This window comes from Caloenas nicobarica, chromosome Z, assembly GCF_036013445.1.
Source record: "Caloenas nicobarica isolate bCalNic1 chromosome Z, bCalNic1.hap1, whole genome shotgun sequence".
Classification (NCBI taxonomy): Eukaryota; Metazoa; Chordata; class Aves; order Columbiformes; family Columbidae; genus Caloenas; species Caloenas nicobarica.
Genome location: NC_088284.1, coordinates 73,161,191 through 73,180,461, shown reverse-complemented (window position 1 = coordinate 73,180,461; position 19,271 = coordinate 73,161,191). Strand labels below are relative to the sequence as shown.

Below are 19,271 nucleotides of genomic sequence, written 5' to 3'. Positions count from 1 at the left end.
GAGGCTCCTGAGGCTCATGGTACTGGTGTCCCTGGGTCATGGTTAAAGAGGACAAAGAAAAGCAGGCAACAGATTTCTGTGGAAAATTAGAAGACAAGAAACCACCTTTCAGTCCATATCTGGCATCCTACATCCCAAGTCCGAACTCAACCAGGATCGTCTTTTACGGGCTCTGATTGCTCATGGCCATGACTTGGGGTGCCAAGTGGGGGGCAGACCTGTCCCGGAATGGCAAGAGGACCCTGTCCTAGGGATCTGGGTGAGGCTTTTAGGTCCCAGACGTGGGACAGCTGGAGGTGACCAGGTCTGGTGGGAATGCGGACATGTGGGGCAGCTGGCACCCTGCAGGCTGGGCTCACAAACTGGACTCTGTCCTATCTGCCTCCACAAGGTATATTTAGCATACTTGGGACCTGGGTGTTTCACTAGTACCTGCAGTTTTCAATCACAGAAAAACCACTCACGGCCATGTTGAAAAACCCCTGTTCTGCCCACTTTTCCTTTGGAAATCCATATACCCCCTGCGGTACTCTGGTACTTTCCCAAGGATGGTCACAATGCTACACTCAAACAATACAGTTTGTTCAGCAGATTTCAAACGGCTTTAGTCCAAGAGATTGTTTAATTGTATTTTCTTTTGTTGTTAAGGACATTAAGCGTTACTGGTGTTATGTCTGGATAAGCTCCAGTTGCAACACAAGTTTCCAAATGAAGCAGGAGTGGATGCAATTTAATATGTAAAGGACTGCTTTGATTCTTACATAAGATGAAACTAAATAATATTAGAAAAAAAATTAGCCTGTATTTGCTTCCTTAATAGGAATGAAATTTGTTTCTCCCATGCTAGTGCCACACTGTGAACTGGAGTTAAGTGTTACAAAAAGGTAGAGCTACTTAAAATGACTGTATTATATAACAGCTCTACCTCAACTGAAAGAAAACTGTGTGTGCTTTTATCTTTATATAGCCATACTGCAATTTGTCTGATTATAGCTAGCTGGCTAAGCTGTGGCAGACACCCCTTGAGGCAATGGCTTGAAGTTCATTTACACAAACCAGTCTTAAGAAGCAGAATCCACCATGACAGCTGTGTTCCTCTGCGAAAATGAAGACCAAGGGCTCAGAGTGAAGTGGCAACAGTGGTAGAGTCCTCTTGGTAAAACGGATGTCACTCCAGAATAAATCTCCCTAGAAAATCAGTCAGTCTTTTGGATATGTTAGGATAGCCTCCTTCCCAAAAAGACCTTCTACTCCTCATCTCGATGTTAACAAATGAAAATACCTTAAAGCAGAAGCAGACTTGGACTGACTGTACATGAACAATAGTGCTATAGTAAGTCACCTCTACACCTCACCACCCAAGTAATGTGAAGGCCATCAATGTCGCTCAGGCTATCAGACTACCAGTGAGGTGTCTACAAATAGCAATGACAAAACAGAGAAAGGATAAAGCCTCATAACAGCAGAGAGACACAGCATTGCACTTCACAAGAGAGGCACTAAATGAAGAACCACCTGAATTTTGCTTGTGGTAAGTACATACTGACAACTTATCAGAAGGGTTAATTCTAGGTTTTAGCACATAATTCTATATATACTCATTTAAGCCTGTCTAGAAGAGGCTGATAATGGGCTGAAAATATGGCTTTTGGTCTATATTTCTACACTGAAGGTGAGACATGGTTTAAAGGGACACAGCTACATCTTGGTAGCCTCTGATTTCCCTTGGAATATCTAATTTTTTCTATCTGGACAAGATGCCATTACACTGTAACTTATGTCTTAGGTGTCAGTGAGAATGAAAGATCAGCATTTTATCAACTTCTGTGAAGCCAGTCTCTGGATTCATTAAAAATACTATCATGCAGAGAGAAGCACTGCAACAGTGTACAGTAGGTACATTTTTTCCTGTCAGAAGGGTGTTTCCCATTCTGCAGCATATAATTTTACTGTGGTAATGACAGTATTTCCCATACTTAAAATGGGAAATACAGTGAACAAGTCTGGAAATGGTTCATTGCTGGTTCATCATCTGGATGTTGGTGGCAGTTTCTCTGTGATTTCCTTTGTATTTACCATTATGGAATCTATATTGATTTCAAGTCTTTGGGTAAACGCAGAAGATAGCCTTTATTTCAGCTCATAGCTTCAAGAATCACATTGCCAAACCATGCATTATAGTGGGGAAAAAAGGTGCATCTTCAGCTAGTCCTTTCTCTCACCAATATGCAGCTGTGGAAAATCCTGAGTATGCAGCTATTGGGGCAGCAATGCTATGCACATTTCTGGTTTATGTCATTAGGTCAGTAGAAGTAGACAAAAACCAAAGTTTGAGTTTGATTCAGCTTATTGAACAGATCCTGCTGTGTTTCAGTTGCTTTTTGGGAGCAGCACTCTACTTTTGGCAGCGTGCTTTCCCATTCTAAATTTAACCCCCGCTAAGCAAAGTATGGCACCTAAGCATCCAAGAATAGCACTTGCCTTTCAGCTACTGTGTTAATACCACACCCTGCGTCACTGTGGCTTAAAGACTTTTATATAAATAGCCTCTGAAACCACAAAAAAGAGCACAATCATACTTTTCTGAAGGTTGCTCAATCTGCATGTTTCTGAGGATGTGACTCCTTTGACCTCTGGCACACTGTTCGCTCTGCTGTCCCCACAAAAGACTGTAGATTTTGGCTATGATAAAATAATTATGAAGGGAAAAAAAAGCACTAAGTCTTCCCTTTCAGTTTATTTACTCCCTCCCACCTACTCATGAAAGAGCAATTGTAGCGCAGCAGAATACTGAAATACTTTCAACAACAAAACTGATTCCCAGCCATCTCTTTCAAGGGTGTTCATGAGAAATGCCAGGCAAAGGCCATTTAAATCCAGCCCCCAACTACCAAGCAAGGAAGGAAGAGGCATTAACATTGCTGCTTTCTTTGTAGCATGCCTCGACTACAGCTCGGGTTTGTCCTGGGTCTTCTGCTGCTGGGCATGAAAGAGCCATCTCTGTTCTCACTGAACTTTTGGCCCATTTAATAAGACCGCCAAAGATGACATTAATTATTTTCTACTGTCACCTGTCTTCAGACTCAGGGTGAAGCCATCTCATTTCCCGCAGTGACACGGAGAAGTCGAGCCACTGCATGGGCAGAACTTGTGGCTCTGCACACACAAGTGCTGACGATGGACCTGGTGGGGATCATGCTGCTTCTGCAGGGCAAGAGCTTGAGAATTCTTCCCTTTTAGCACTCTGCTTGCCATGGGCTACAGTCCTCAAGGGATAAGGGATTTAAACGCCATTCAATGTAAAATCTTTGGCAACTGAAAACGAAACCGTCTGGAAGCTTTCAGAAGATAAAGGACCACTAATAACCACTAATAACAGTTCAATCAGACATGGCAGACCAGCTACATGCAGTTCAGGCACACCAGTGGCTGCCAGAGCCAGAAGATACCTGTGAAAGCATTTGCTTCACACTTGGAAAGCCTGAGAATGCATGCAGAGAATGACAAAGCAGCGGCATCCAAAAAGCAAACCTAATTTGTTCTGCATGCTCTGATGGCACTTAGATCCGTCTAATTCCCTCCAACTGATCCTACACGCTATGCACACTGGCCACATCTGCACGGCATGCTGCTCTGGTCACTTGGTGGAAACCAGTTCTGGATGCAGGGTTGGGATGTCTGCTAAAAGAAAGGGGACAGCATATAAGCAGGGAGCCAGCCATCAAAGAAATTGTAACTCTGCTGACTTCCAGAAGTGGCTGTAAAAACAAACAGTCGCAAATGGTGCAGCTGCATTGAAAGCAGGCCGCTAAGAGAAAAACAAAAGGCTCTTCCACACTCTTTCTGTGGAAAACCACAAGAAGTTTCTGCAAAGTTATCATTCCTCAGAATAAGATCTTAGTAAGTCTAAGCCATCTACTGGATTGCATTCTTCTGCTTAAAACAATACATGGTTGTGATCATGGATACAGGTTAAAAAATATAAAACCTAAAAAGCATAGCATCAGCTGTTGTTCCCTGATGAAAAAGGAACTGAAGGACCAAGACTGCTATCAAACCATAAAGGCAATTTCCAGCTGGGTTACCTTCAGCAGCTGCACAGGTCTGCAGCTCAGCTATGGGGCTGACGAGACAGCAAGCTGACAGACTAGCACAAGCGGTGAAAAAAGACCGTGGTGATTAAAAAAGACACCTCCTCAAATTCCTGCTGCCAGCTTCTGGATTGCTCCATGTTAGAAAAACCTACAGCACCAAGCAGACAGGCTGAGCCCACCAGTATTGCTCAATGGTACCAGCATGCGTTCCAGAGGTGGAACCTGGGGACACAGGAAATATCTTTTATTGCAACACCAGCTAATTAAATCACCTACTCTGAGTACTCCTCCTCCAGCACACGCTCAGAACAGTGCCTGCAGGATCATTCAGATGTTTTAATTCAGCACTGCTCATAGTAATTTAAGTCAGAATATTTTGGGACAGACACACTGATGTATGAATTCACAAGATTTCTATAGTTGGTTTTTTTTAGCAGATATTTGTGGGCTTGCACCTAAAGCCAATGGGAAGCTGCATGAGATAAACTGAGACCTCTGAGGCAAAAGGACTCCACCGAGGAATTTTTGGGTTAAAAAAAAAAAGGCAAAAAAGCAATTAGTGCACTGTAAGCGAATTGCTTGCAAAATCCTTCTACTCAGCAAAGTAGTTGCTTCTAAGAAGTAACTCTGCTGCTCTAAATGAAATACACAGCTTTTTTTTCTTCTTCAGAAAGAACAAAAATCCCTGAACATTCAGCAACAAACTGAAGGAAACGAGTAAGAGCTGACCTAAGTTTCCTTTCAAATGTTTTAACAATGAAAGAAATATTGAGGCAATCTCCAACATAGCAGCATGTAAGGGAGGTGCATAACAAAGGAGCCCTGATGTAAACTCGGATCAGTCTTTGCTGGACTTAAAGCTCTTGGCAATTCTTGCTGGCTTCTCACCATTTTTCTGCAGAGCTCAGAAAAACAGGGAGAAATGCAGCAAGGCAGAGAGGCCATTTTAGTGCTGTAGGAAAAGCCCATGTCTCCAGCTGCCTGTCCTTTACAGGCAGGCTTTGTAGCCTGGGGATTGATCACAGCTGTGTTTCAAATCATGAAGACCCAAACCAACCAGCACAACAAGCTTCATATCAGCTGGGTTTTGTTCTGCAAACTATGAGGGGGGAAGAAGGGCACACATTTTCCATCTTGGGTATCTTCTTTGAGACACAAGCAACACGGGATAAGTTAACGTGTTCCTCCTCCAAAATTAATCAGCATTCAGCTTCCATTTTCACTGGCACCAGTGGTCTCTCCCTGTTGCCCTGCAATCTGAACCTTGGCATTGTAACTGTGTTCATTGAGGCTCTATCTATAGATGTGAATATACATGGCTAGGAACAGGGTAAGTAACAGGCAGGTTTTCCAGACTGACCTACTGCAAGGCTGATGATTCCATGGTATTTCCAGCACATATTTTTTCTGAAAACACTCAGTTTTTATATTTATAATTGACTACACTCCTGCTGTAAATGGCATTTATCAGAGAATTTCAGCAGCTCTAAAGCTTTTAAAGATGCACTATACATTATATTCATAAAAGAAGAAAGAAAAAAGAGAAAAAAAAAGGTTCCTGTAACTTATCTGCAGCCTAGATGCTCGCCATCTCCCCTTCCTTATTCTGCATCACAGAATAATACCTTTATTAATCAGGGTTACTTTGGGCAGGAGTTCAAGTTGATGGTCAGGCCTTGAATCCTGTGTTTGGTTTTGGGCCCTTCACTACAAGAAAGACATTGAAATACTTGAGAGAGTTCAGAGAAGAGCAATGAAGCTGGTGAGGGGCCTGGAGCACAAGTCTGATGAGGAGCAGCTGAGGGAACTGGGGCTGTTCAGCCTGGAGAAAAGGAGGCTGAGGGGAGACCTGATCGCTGTCTGCAACTACCTGAAAGGAGGTCGTAGCATGGAGGGGGTTGGTCTCTTCTCCCAGGTAACAAGTGATAGGACAAGAGGAAATGGCCTCAAGTTGCTTCAGGGGAGGTTTGGGTTGGATATGAGGAAAAAATTCTTCCGAAAGGGTTTTCAGGCATTGGAACAGGCTGCCCAGGGCAGTGGTGGAGTCACCATCCCTGGAGGAATTTAGAAGACAGGTAGATGAGGTTCTTAGGGACACGGTTTTGTGCCAGAGTTAACCATGGCTAGACTCGATGATCTTGAGGGTCTCCTCCAACCAAAACTATTCTATGATTCTATGACTGCTGAGATCTCCCAGGGTTCAGCTGCAGCTGTCAAACACTCCTCCAAGCAGCAGGTCTGAGCTTGAATGTTGCTGCAATGCAAACATTTGAGTGGAAAGCTCAGTCATTCACAGTAGATAGTGCAGGGCACAGGCAAGAGGAAACATATAAAAAAGTGAGGAAATTAGTTTGTTTGCAAAATGCAGTACACAGGAGGATTTGAGATCAGCAGTGAGATGAGCACATACAGCACAACAGCACAGTGAAAGGCAGAGGAAATATCCCAATGCCTGCAAGTGTGTTGCATATCACTGCAACAGACACATGTAAACATTTACAGATGCAATTTAAAACTTAGTATTTTCCCCAGAAACGTTCTATCAAGACGTGTAAAACTGATGAAAAGAGACAACCTCAAAAGTTGTTTACAGGAGAAGAGGGCCATACGTGACCTGTCACCTCTCCATCCTTCTCCCTAGCCGAGCTTTCTAAATTTTGTGACACTATGGAAAGTTGTTCCACTAAGCCGGCATCACAAGAGCATGAGCTGTCTCCTTCCTGTGCGGAATATCCAGCAGCACAAACTTGCTGACAAAACCCTTCCTTGCCACAATTCTTAGGTAATTTTTCTGGAAATATTCATACTTAAAGCAATCTGCTGCACACTAAGCAAGGAGAAGGAAAGGAGTGCATGTTAAGGAATGGAACAGATATGTCTCTCTGGCTCATTTAGCACTGCTTGGCTTTTCAAAAGCATGTTGTTATCGTGGCTAGAAATTATTTAATGCCACTGTGGCATTGTCTTTGTGTTGCTTGCCTTCAAGGACTTTTTTGTTTTGTTGTGTTTTTTTGAAGAGTGGTGAAAGCAAAGACACTTCCATGTCAAGGGAAGTGATGGGACTCTCTGGGGTTCCTTGCTGGAGGATGCCCTGAAAGGACGAGGAGAAGGAGCCAGAGCAGACACCACTTTTGGCCAAGCAGTGCACAGCGATCGGCCAGGGAGAGTCATGGCTGCCCTCCGTAACGCTCTCTGGCATCGTGGCATTGCCAGCGACATAAAAACCTCACTCATGGGAGACAGTCGCAAGCCCCAACCCAGACTCTCTGACCCAGACATCTGTTGGGGTTCAGAGACAACTGCAATGACCAGAATTTGGGGGCTCATCTTCCTGATGCAGACCCACCACCTACACCATTTTGGTTTTTTTAAGCATTTGTAGTAACTCAGGGACATGACACAACCGGAGGCAACTCCTGACAATGCATCACGTGTGGACCAAAGGCACATATATCCACTCTTGGGTGCTCATGAACTCTAAAGCAAGTCCTGGAGCCAGAGCTGACACTGCCACAAAGAGGGCAGCTGTGGTCACAGCAAGGACGGATCCCCTGGAAAAACCTCACGCCAAGGGCACAAATTGCAACATACGTACACAGCCTTTAATCTCAAATGATGAAAATAATCTAACACAAGTCCTCTCCATCTAAATTAAAGAGCAACTCATGCATGAAGTGAGCTACCAAATGATTAAATATTTCCAGATGTATCTGTTACTGATATCTCTCATGCTGGTTCAGAAACTTCCTGAACTATCGCCAGCCTCAAACTCTTCTCTCTCAGCTCTTTAAAATGCTGGCAATGTGCCTGTCTCTTCCAAGCACTTTGCTTTTTATTTTCCTGGGGCACGAAAGATAGAGGTGTTTAAACAAAGCAAATATACTTCTAAGCTTCTGAGCGTGAGGAGGTTTTTTTGTTTGTTTTTGTTTTTTTTCTTTGTAAGTGGTCAGTCCATGTCATGGGAGTAGAGGAGATGGTTTCAAGATGTGGTGACATACATCTTGTATTATCACAGATTTCAGCACACAAAGAACTCCACAATATCAGTGTTACAAAATGCTGCCCCCAAAATAGCATATGTGCAGCTTTACGGGCAATTATATCAGGATACTAGTGCCTTTTCTATGCACTGTGCTACGAGTACTTTCCTAACAATAAAAAACCTTCACTCCTTAAATCCATATGAGAAGCCTTCTGCTTGTGTTGACTTTTTGTTTGTTGTGGTTTCTGCTTTCTTACGTACATCTGAAGAGATGCTCAATGCAATTGCTGCATCCAACAGGCATTTATCTTTCCTGTTTGAAAGCAACGGCAGCAAAAAGAGGCAAAGAAAATTAAAATAATGATGTCTAAGCTTATCTAACAAAACCTCTGGCAAGTATAATGCTCCCTTTAGTCATTTTTGTTATTTTTTAGATCTGCACTTAACAGTTCAATATGCAATGGAGCCATCCCATAACTGACACTCTGCAAGACTCTCTCTTCTGTATGAATCAAGGGTGACTCTCGATAGTCAGGCTGTGGGTGCAGAAGACCACTCCTAAAACCTTTGGGAGAAAAGCATATTGTTTCAAAGTGAAATACGCAAGGGCAAAAGCTCATGAATGTATCGTGCTCAGAGTTTCTAATACATTTCATCACTGTTTTCTAAGGTCAAGTCCGGGTTTTAAAATCTGGTTCATGTCCCTGCTAATATTTCACCAACATTTGCAGTGAAATCCTGGTGTTAATGCAGCCAAATGCAGAATTTGTGCTTCAGTCAGCTCTTGATCCAGCTCTCTCCACTCATTTTAAATGGACAAGATGTTAGAAATTTGAGGCACTGTCATATACACTGTATCCTGGACAATTGCTACATCTGTGGCTGAACATCCCTGCCAAAGGGAAATACTCAAACAGGCATAATTTCTTTCTGGATCAAGCCTTGACCGGTAATGATCTCTGTGCAATTTACTTTTCCAATTACTGATGCACAATCAGGTCCTGAATTAGGAGCCGGAAGTATGTGACAACTAAGTTAAAATAAAATAAAATAAGAGAAGCTGGGAAGCAAATGCCTACAGGCAATGAGCCTACCCAGCTCTGCAGGCAAGGCACTCAATACTCCTCCTGCTGAGGTAGCTCTGTCCTTCAGCCAGAGAGATAAATCGAAAGGAGGGTGACTACTTGATTGTACTGTTTTCTAAACCTTCAAAGGAAAAAAAAAAAGTTCCATAACCAAAATTAATAGGTGATTTTCATTTATTTATTTATTTTTAATTGTTAGCAACCCGAAGTTTCTCGGGAATTCAGAATTTCTTTTGAATGGGAGCAACTTGCAAGAGGGCTGCAGGGTATGCAACAGGCAATTTCAGCAAAAGCAAAAAGAAAATCCCTGAAACGCATAAAAAACTAGAACAATAATTTAAACAATTTACCAAATGCATAGTGAATTAGCAGCTCCCTGTTAATTACATGATGTGTGCTTGTAAAATCAACGTCGATATCCATAAAAGAAATGTAAGAGGTTAAATCCTCAATGCATGTTACCAATAACTCATAGTTAATTTAGATCTACTCTTATGGTTTAAATACATCTATTTTTAGTGCACACTGGAAAAAACATGTTTTTACCACTGACAGGGGAAAAATGCAAGAAATGCTTCTTCCATTTCACAGCCTGGTTCTAAAAACTCAGGAAAAAGAATTTCTCTTCTTCCAGGAGTAAATCACGATATGCTGGATATTCGTGCCTATGAAAACAGTTTGCAGGAAGGTGGATACAGGTTGTTTTCTGGAAACAGCCCTGGAATTGCTTTTCTTTGCCATGCCAGGAGTGCCCGGCAGCCCCATACGTCTGAGAGGCACCTGAGACGGGGCCACCGGCGCTGTGGGATGGGGTGGCCCCGTGACAGCCTCCCACAGCCCAGGCTCCATGTACCGTCCTGGCGGCTGCGCTGGCTCTCAGAGGTGCTGCTGCTGCCCAGCAGCTGAACGGGGGCAAGGCCACCGAGATAAAGTTATAAATAAAGAAAGGGAGAGGAGAGATGGGAACAGAGGGAGAGGAGAGCGAGGGTGGGCGAAGAATTAAAAAAAAAAAAATAAATAAAAGGAACATCTCATGGGAAACAGCATCAATCACTACTGTGTTCTCTGGAATGTGTTTAGAAGGTCACATTTCTTGAGTGCATTTGGCTTTATACACACCTCTCACGCAAGCAAAGCCAGTGCCGCCTATGTGAAAGCCTTCTGCTCTTTAACACTACCACAGAGCAGCACACGGTGAATGGAGCACTCGGGTATGTGATGGATTAATAGACTGAAAGCTGAACTGTTCATCTAAAGAATGCTACGTTAATTATTTCCAGTTAATTAGTTTGCTTTGTTTGCTTATTTAAATTGACCCCTCCTCACTCCAGACTGAATCAAGTCAAGCTTTTCTGCTGGAAAGATGGAAACCAGCACAACTCATTTCATGCAGAACGCTGGCTAAACAGCCAAGGATTAGATGCTGATTACTGTCAGTGAAGGACCATTTTTAACCCTCAGGGCCTATAGAAGCCACATAGCCTATTAACCAATATGCATTTCCTTTACCTTTTTTTTTTTTGGGTGTGACAACAGTAGGAAGCATGTTAAGCTATAGTAAATCCAAAATGCAATTGAAAGGCAAAGCCCATAGACCAGGTTGAGCATCAGGCAGCAAGCAAGCAGCAAGTGATGATCCCTCAGTGCCCAGCACCCCTACACCTACATGCCACAACACTCCTACCCGGGGCAAGGGCTTTTCGGGAAATGGGTTGCAAAATGCAAAAATGCACAAGAGGGACATGCAGAGTAATGTCGAGGGGCTGAGCAGGAGAGGGAGGTTTTGCAGGTAACTGAGCACCCTCCCTGGGGATGGGAATGATGTGGGCAGATGCCCTTGCCGAAATCTAGAGAGGAGGGACCAGAGCCAGCAGCCAGATTAACAGCTCTCTCGGGGAGTCTCCAACTTCTCTCCTCACCTGGGGCTGACAAGCTTTTTCAACAGAGATCTCATTAAGCCTATAGTGTGCCTGAGAAAAAAAAAGGAAGGAATTCCCAGATCTTCACATCTTCAGAGCTAAATCCTGCATATCACCCTATATTCTGGCATCAGAACAAAAGCAGATGGAAAATCCAATTTGCTTAATTTCCCATTTTCTTATGTTACATAACACACATGTCTACTGAAATAGTAACAAAAAATTTGTGATCTCTTTAAGGAGCAATGACTACATTCCACTGCTGTATACTACAAAAGATACTTCCAAAAGACACATTTTTGAACTAAATTCATAAATCTCCATGCAGCACTCACACAAGTTCCAGAAACTGTGCCAAGCATTATCAGAAATGCCAATTTCTTCTGTATTTCACAACACAGCCAGTACATCAGCTTCAGGGACCAAGGTAATGCATCTCTTCCACTCTTACCTGAGAGTTATCTTCTTTTCTCTAATATGAATTTTTGACTCACTAGCTTCAGAACGAGAATTTTAGTCAGCACATTTTCTTGGGAAATGATTCTTCAGTTTCCTAAACCCTGCTTGGTATGAACCAGAACACAGAGGGAAAAAAAATTGCGTCTGTCTCTATGCAAACCTCTCTGTTTCCAACACTCACACCTGCAACTGAGGTAACTTAATAGTTTTATATGTAGATAGTGCAGTTACTACACGGAGATTGTGCCTTTAATAGGGCAGTTCCTCAAGAGCCTACAGCAGAAGAGTAGCTGACCAAGCCAGCCTTTTACTGTTCTGAAATTGTATAAAACCCCTCCATATCCAGCTGACAAACTACACACTTGAAGTGAGGCAGCAGGTACAAAACCAGAGGTTTAACTCTGAACTATCTAAAATGTGGACCATGATCGCTCTGTCTCCTTCGCAGGTAGGGAAGATGGTAGAAATCTCTCAGTCTCACATGCAGGATGAGACTGGAACACCTGAGCATGCCAGCAGGACCACAAGATACTATGTTCACGTCTTGCCTGAAGGTAGAAGAATAGCTTGTGGTCTCCTTAGACACATTCCTCTGCTCCTCCAGGGAGCAGGAAGGGCAAAGTTTTGAAGTTGCAAACCGTTCATATATGTTTGGAAAGCTAAACACATGGTTCAAATCAGAACTCCAAGAAACACATAGTAGTTGCTTTTGTGTGCAGCAGCATGTAAACAAGAGAGCTGCTGGGGAGGGGAAACCAGATAATATCGGTAGGAAACCCAGACAGAGCAAAGGCTTTTGATTCACGAATTAAAGAGCCAAGTCTCTCTCTGCATTGACGTTACTTCAGAAATCAGCCGTTGTAAACTAAAAACACACTACTTTTTATAAGATGGAAGGGTACTCCCCTTCATACTTGTGGCTTCCCTGCAATCCTTACATTTTCTTTTTTTTCCTTGGGCACATGCATGGCAAAGGCAAGGGGTCTCCTGGAAAGCAAACTGGTCAGCACTCAGCTCCATTTCACTATTTGCCTCTGGAGGAGGAAGCAGAACATGGTGTGCCCTGCTGACATGACTGAACATCAAACACTAGCAGACACGCTTTGCAGGTCTGCCAGCTCAAGACAAACAATTTTTTTATCATAAATTTATGTTTTGACCTGTGCAAGCAGAGGTTAGAAACACCCACACATCATTCCCACTCTGTTTCCTACAGCATGGTACGAGCAGATGGGAGCTGTTATGCATACCCATTTACAGAGAAGACATGACTTTACTCCTTCAGCCTGTGTTTTTCCTCATCCACAAGGCTCTCCACAGCCTGGAGTTGACTCTTTGTAGCCCCTTTGCCAATTAATTGAGAGCAATGGGCTGTTTTTCATGTCACTTAAAGTTGACAGTTTCTTACTATGTATTGAAAGAAATACGTTTCACCATTAAATGCTTGTAACCTGAAAGCAGACACCTCACTGCCTAAAGTATGTACCCAAACTCATGGCTATGCTAATAAATTTTTAATTGTAATCTGCCAATATCAAAAGTAGACCTTGTAGCACCAGATGCTGATTAAAAGGCACAACGTGATGGACTTTTAATACTGTTATGCACCAGACTCTTTGCTCCTCACCCTGGCCTGTTTTGGGATATTAATAAACTGCCCCAAGTTGTGAAGAGTGAGCACAGTTCCCCCTGTACCCTTTTCTCTTATATAAGCAGGATGCAGTTATGGTAGAAAATGTGTGATTAAATATGCTTATTTTCCTAACTAATAAAGGTAAGCAACTTTAAAAGAAAATCCAACACATCATTGAGGAAATCCAGTTACATATCTAAACCCATTTAATATATTTTTTAAAAAATGTCCTTCAGTTTTCCTTTTTTGAACTACAATTTTCAATATTAGTTCTACAAATATTCAATAGATTTACACACCTTTTTTTCCTTCTCTTTATATACACAGCTTCTGCTTGGAAGATGCATCTCTATGTTACTCCTTGTACTTTTAGAAAAGTAAAAAGTGGGCACTTAAAAGCAACTTCACACATGGAAAGATGAGAATTATCAATGCCATATGTCAGAACAAGTTCCTTCTGAGGTTACATCAATACCAGAAGATGGGAAACAGCTCCCAAAACTGCTTTTGAGAGAACAAGGAAGGTAGTGAGTCTATGGTCAGAGGAAACGATTTCCATGAAAAGAAGATAAATGCAGGAACTTGGCAGCTTTTCCTGCTTTTAACAGCTAAATTCCCTCCCTCTTCTTCAGGAGATGATGACTCCTTTAATGAAGGAAGATATTTCAAAAATATTAACTGTCCTTGTAAATCTGTGGTTATTTTGGTAACGTTGTACTCAGATACCAAGTGCCTTATTAGAGCAAAAAGACCCAAGCAGATAGCTCCTACTCCAACACAAAGAAATGCAAGAGGATTGTACTCTATCACTCCTCTCAAACTTATCTGATTTTTTTTTTTTAAACTAACCTCATAGGCTTTTAGCAATAACATCAAGAAATTACCGTTTCAACCTACTGCAACACACAGAGGCTGCTCTCCTAACATCAGCCTGCAGCAGCAGATGGCCCTCCCCACGACGGGTACGTCTGACATAGTTTTACAGAATAAATTCTTATTTCCACTGTTGCAGAACTTAAGGTCACCCTGCCCACAAACTTCAAAGTTCTCATTCCTGGGTGTTCAACCACCTCCTGTTAGCCGGCGGGACTGGAAACCAAGCATTTTCACTTATGGTAGCTCCCCTTGGTCCAGTACTTCATTGAGCAGAACAGACTGACAGACAAAACTCAAGCACAGGAAAGAAATGCTTCACTTAGCAATTGATGTCATAGCTTCTGAAGTCTCCTGACCTTCCACACAAGCTCTGAGTCCTCTACCTGCTCTCCAGGCACTGACAGGAAAGGATGTGTGTCCGCCAGTGGACCTGCCACATACACTTGAACGTGGTATCTGCGTTTCTCCATGTGGATGCAAGGAAAAAAAACTCCAGAGACTTTTTTAGCCTGAGCAAAGTGGAAGAGTGGCACAAAGGTTTCCTGAATGAGAACTGCAGAAAGCATGGGCATTTTCTTCAGCTTTAAAGAAGGGCATCACATGTGTGTGACAGAAACTTACTCATGAAAGATCTGAAAAATAAAAAAAAAAAGAGAGGCAAGAGAGGCAAGAGAAGAAAGGAAACAGAAAATAGGAGGAAAAAAAAAAAAAGAAGACAACGACCTTTGTCTGAAAGAAAACAGAAGAAAAGCAGTCCACCTGTGAGCTCAGCAACAGCATCCCCAGATGTACAAAACAGGAAAACAGGAAGCTGTTCTGCTAATAAAGCGACAACCAGAGGAGCTCAGAATCACATTTTTCTTTCACATTCGGGTTCAAAATATGTTTATTTAAAAAATGCACAAAAATACACCTTTTCCTTGAACACAGTGTTCATGGTGAGACTGGCAGGAGTGGGGCACAAAGGCTGTTTGAAGGCTGTCACTCACTGCCGACCATCTCCCACCCCACCGCCCGGCTGCTGTTCCTCGGGTATCTCAGCAAGCTCTTCCACCAGCAATAACTTTGTGTTCAGATGTAAAGAGCCATAGTTTCATTGAAACTATAAAGGCAAAAATAATTCAGGATTTAAAATTGTATTCTTCCATTTTCACACGTTATCCCAGAAAAACGGAGCCCAGAATACTCACACTGCTCATGTGCAGTGCAGCGATGCACAATAAGAGGCACCACTTCTCCTCTCTCACAAAACAGTCTCTTGTTCTCAGTGTTTTCCACTGGTGGAAACAAATTATTGTTTACTGCCTCACTGAATGCAGTTTTGCAATGTGATGAGTTAACAGCTGGCATTTTTGTTCACGTAGTTTCTCCAGCTGAGGTCTAGCTCTAAGTTTGGCTTAGCATTTGAGTGTTTTTTGCTGCAACAGAGGAAGGACAAATGATATCTCAAAGATGGAAATACAAGCCAGTTGCTGGATGTGGACAGTACCCCAGATCTTGCAGACTGCAAATGCTTTAACAGTTACCAAAGATGCAAAAAACTTAACTCAGAGAGTCAGTAAAGAAATTAAACAAAACATTTAGAATCAAAACTCCTCATGCAATTATGTGCTTTGCAGAGGACAAAAATGTTATCTTGCAAACAGGCATCTTGTAAAAGCATTATCATTGCCTCTTCTAAAGGGTGGATTTGCACTTTCTGTTCCAAAAAAATTCAGCTCAAAAACCCAAGATCAGTAGGTCTTGGAAAGCCCAAGATCAGTAGGTCTTGGTCATGTGCTGACACTTTACACATAAGTCTTCCTGCACATGCTGATTTTCAAATTTCTTCCTCAGTAACAATTTCTACCTTGGGCCTTCAGCTTTTCTCAAAGTTTACCAAGACCTTTGGTTAGAGCAAATGTCCCACAACACGTTCCCATCTCCACTGTTTTGCAGAAGCCCAGGTTGTAGCACTGCTAAGTGGTAACAGATGGCAGAGTGAGATATGGTACTAATTCATTCCGGATTAGTGCAGATTTTCACCAAGTGAATTTCACTTCTTAACCAGCAGTTTGTTATTTCACCTGGATCTGAAAGAAAAGGTTGGATTCTATTGCTTCCGGATAGAGGTGTGATTTCCAAATCCTATTATTCATAAAGAAAACCAGAAATTAATTCCCTTGGCCTTGTTGAGAAGAATACCTACTTTTGCCATTGCAATTCACATTTAGAAGCCTTTTGGAAACAAGAGACAACCTATGAAAACAATTATATAGATACTTTTTTTTTAAAAAAAAAATCAAATTCTGAACCTGAATACAAACTAAGAACTACTCAAATTTTATCCTTCTCTGGCCATTCTTGGAAGAATGCAGAGAGCTTTCCTTTGCCCTTTAAATATATTTCTTCCTTGAAAAGGTAATAAATTATACTGAAGCCAGGGACTTTTATTAAACAAGGCCTCATTTCCATTGTATATAAAGGAATGGATTTACTAGAGGGATTTTCCCCCTTCAAAAATGAAGTAAAATAAAACCACATTCCTGCCTTGGGAAAAGATGGACGTTCCTCAAAGCACAGTTTCAAAGGATCCCAAATGAAAATAAATAATACTTCTTCTTAACTGAAGGGGGAAAGAAGGGGGAACTTCCAAATGGTTTCCCCAGGGTGAAGCGATGAATTACACAGGGATACCTGGAATACTTTAGAGAAGACAGTTACTGGGGACATATCAGCTTTGGCTGGGGATGCAATAAATTTATTTGGGAGCATCAGTGAAGAAATTAAGCAAAAAATTTAGAACGACACTCCCAACACACCCAACTAGGCTCTGGGTTCAGAGAAAGGGTCACCTGGATCCAAGGCACCAATAACTTCTGCTTCAGTGAGGAGAGCTTGCATGGGCTTGTTTTGAAAAAGAAAGCTACTTAAGTTTATCAAACAAAGAAACTGATCACAGCGTAATATCCAGATGCTGTACTTCCGTATTCTTTTTCCTTTCAATATCCTTGCCAGCCATGTAGTACTAGGAAGAGATTTAGTTTGGGGCTGCTAGACAAAATTCAAAAAGATCAACTGAAATGCATTTGCAGGACTATAAATGGCAATAAAAATGATCATTGAGTCAGATTTAGAGAAACAGACTGTCAGAGAGCACATAGTATTGCTTTTACTAGCAGCATGAAAAAGCCCAAGCAAGCAAAAAAATCCTATGCAAGTACAGAGGGTCTTAAATTTAAGACACACTATAAAGACTGCATAATTACATGCAGATTACAGCTGTGATCCTTAGCAAGTTCTCATGCCTCTGTTATTTTAACTGAAACCAGAAATCCATTTTGCTGATGAAATGTAGCTGATTTTTAGTAGTTTTTTTGTGAAAATTTGTTGTCTTTTTATAAAAGTGATGGATGTGTCTAATATAGTAATCAAGCTACCTTTATCAAGAAAATAAGAATATGGACATTTACATGTACAACCATAAAAATATTAGTTCACTTGTTATGGATAACAGACATCATGGAAGTTCTATTTTTGTTGTTAAATCTGAATGATTTCACAATGAAATATTCTAAAAAAATATAAAGAATAATATGAAGACTTCGATTCTGCTTCTCGTACTTGCAAGCTGAATGTTTCTTTTAAGTCAATATAAAAATGCCATTAAGATGCAATGGGAAAAAAAAGGTAATAGATAACCCTTCCACTAAGAAAAGGGAAAGAAATCCAAGCCATCAAAATTCCTGTAGAATAAGGTTTGCTATAAAAAAAAAAACTTATAAATTTAATTTCATTTCTTCATGAAAATATTTGATGATACAGCTTGAAAATATTGCTGTGACAGTGCAACTCTGAAAGCACTTATTATAAACCTTCTCCCTCCACACAATGGTAATAAGAATTAATCTTAAAAAGTCTATGAGGAGCGCCCCATTTAGACTACAGTCACCAGCTACAATTTCCCAGTTTACTTGACTGTGGGTTAAATTCACAGTTTATGCACTTTTAAAATACACTTATCTAAAAAACACTGGGACTGCACATAACTGCAGCCTGTGTGCTAGAACAGAAAGTCATTGATGCTCAGACTCCTATTGCCAGCGCCAGTTAAAGAGTTTATTGCCCTGTTTTTCCGTCAGGACTAAATCAATACACAAGTGACATTACTGTGATGCAGGGGTCAGGCAGGGTTGGTGACTCTGAACGAGCTTTCCGTGCTGGCCACAGGGCAACCTGGTATTTATGGCTTTACACACCTCCACTTCCACAGAAGAAGCAGTGATCTCACTGCCCAGCCCAGCTCTCTAAGGAAAATGTAACGATGTCAAGGAAAAAAAAACCAAACCAAAACAAACAACTGAATGCTGCTCTTCTCCAGATGGGACCCCCACTACTTGGTGGAAGGACATCTCCAAGCTAAGATGATATACTCATTTTTAGTCATCTCAGGGAAAACAATGCTGGAGAGCTCGACACTCTTCATGCCAGCAGGACTCCTCAGGGAGGAGGTGAATAGGTGAAGTTGTATTCTTCTAGTCACAGGGCTCGGAGCTAAACCCTGGCTTCTCCAAAGGAGCCTCTTACCAGTTGCATTGCACTACCAGGGCTGACGTTTGCTTTGGCCCACCAGAATAGTTTTGCATGGGCAGGGAAGGTCTGCTGAAGTTCAAGTGGTGCCATAACCAAGCTCTGTGTAGACAAGGTCATCTTCATCTCGCCCAGGACCACTTACTTGATAACTGGTGAAATACATTTAATAAGACTGAGGTAGGTCAAAGCCTCACGATTCAGGGGCTGACAAAGACAGGCCATCCCAGTTAACCACCTAAACCTGCATAAGGGATATGGAAATAAAGACATGTCTCTGGCAAAACACAGGGTGCTGTTTGTAGCACTACTCTATGGTCTTTTTATTTTCTACTGAAAACGAAGTGCTTTTACTGCATGAGGAGAGGAAGCGGGAAAAGATGCAGACTGCATACCAGAAGAGATAGTGTAGATATTGAAAACATCTTTTAAAAAATGTGATTCCATAGAACTTCAAGTTTTTGACCTTGGAATGAAATGCATATCAATCAATCACCCATAAAGGTTAAAGTTATCAATACTGCACTTTTAGTTGCTTTAACTGTCTGTCTACAGCATATGTTAACACTCACATGTGTTACCACAGTTATTTGCTACTTTCCATCCTGGTTCGGTACTTAGTTGTGAAAGAAAAGCTAGAAAAGGACAAAAATA

The 19,271-nt window shown here is 41.8% G+C and overlaps 1 protein-coding gene and 1 long non-coding RNA gene across 11 annotated transcripts in view; one reads left to right on the top strand and one right to left on the bottom strand.

The window, feature by feature from the left end:
* Positions 1–19,271, bottom strand: part of LPAR1 (lysophosphatidic acid receptor 1) — a 75,152-nt gene that overhangs the window by 14,379 nt on the left and 41,502 nt on the right. The gene's annotated exons all lie outside the window — the stretch shown is intronic.
* LOC136001318 (uncharacterized) lies at positions 1,456–8,275 on the top strand. Of its 2 annotated transcripts, none has more exons than XR_010607768.1 (2): positions 1,456–1,531; positions 2,937–8,275. It is a non-coding gene; the product is annotated as an uncharacterized LOC136001318 (long non-coding RNA). The 2 variants fall into 2 exon arrangements; XR_010607767.1 differs by having other exon boundaries at positions 1,458–1,531; positions 3,082–8,275.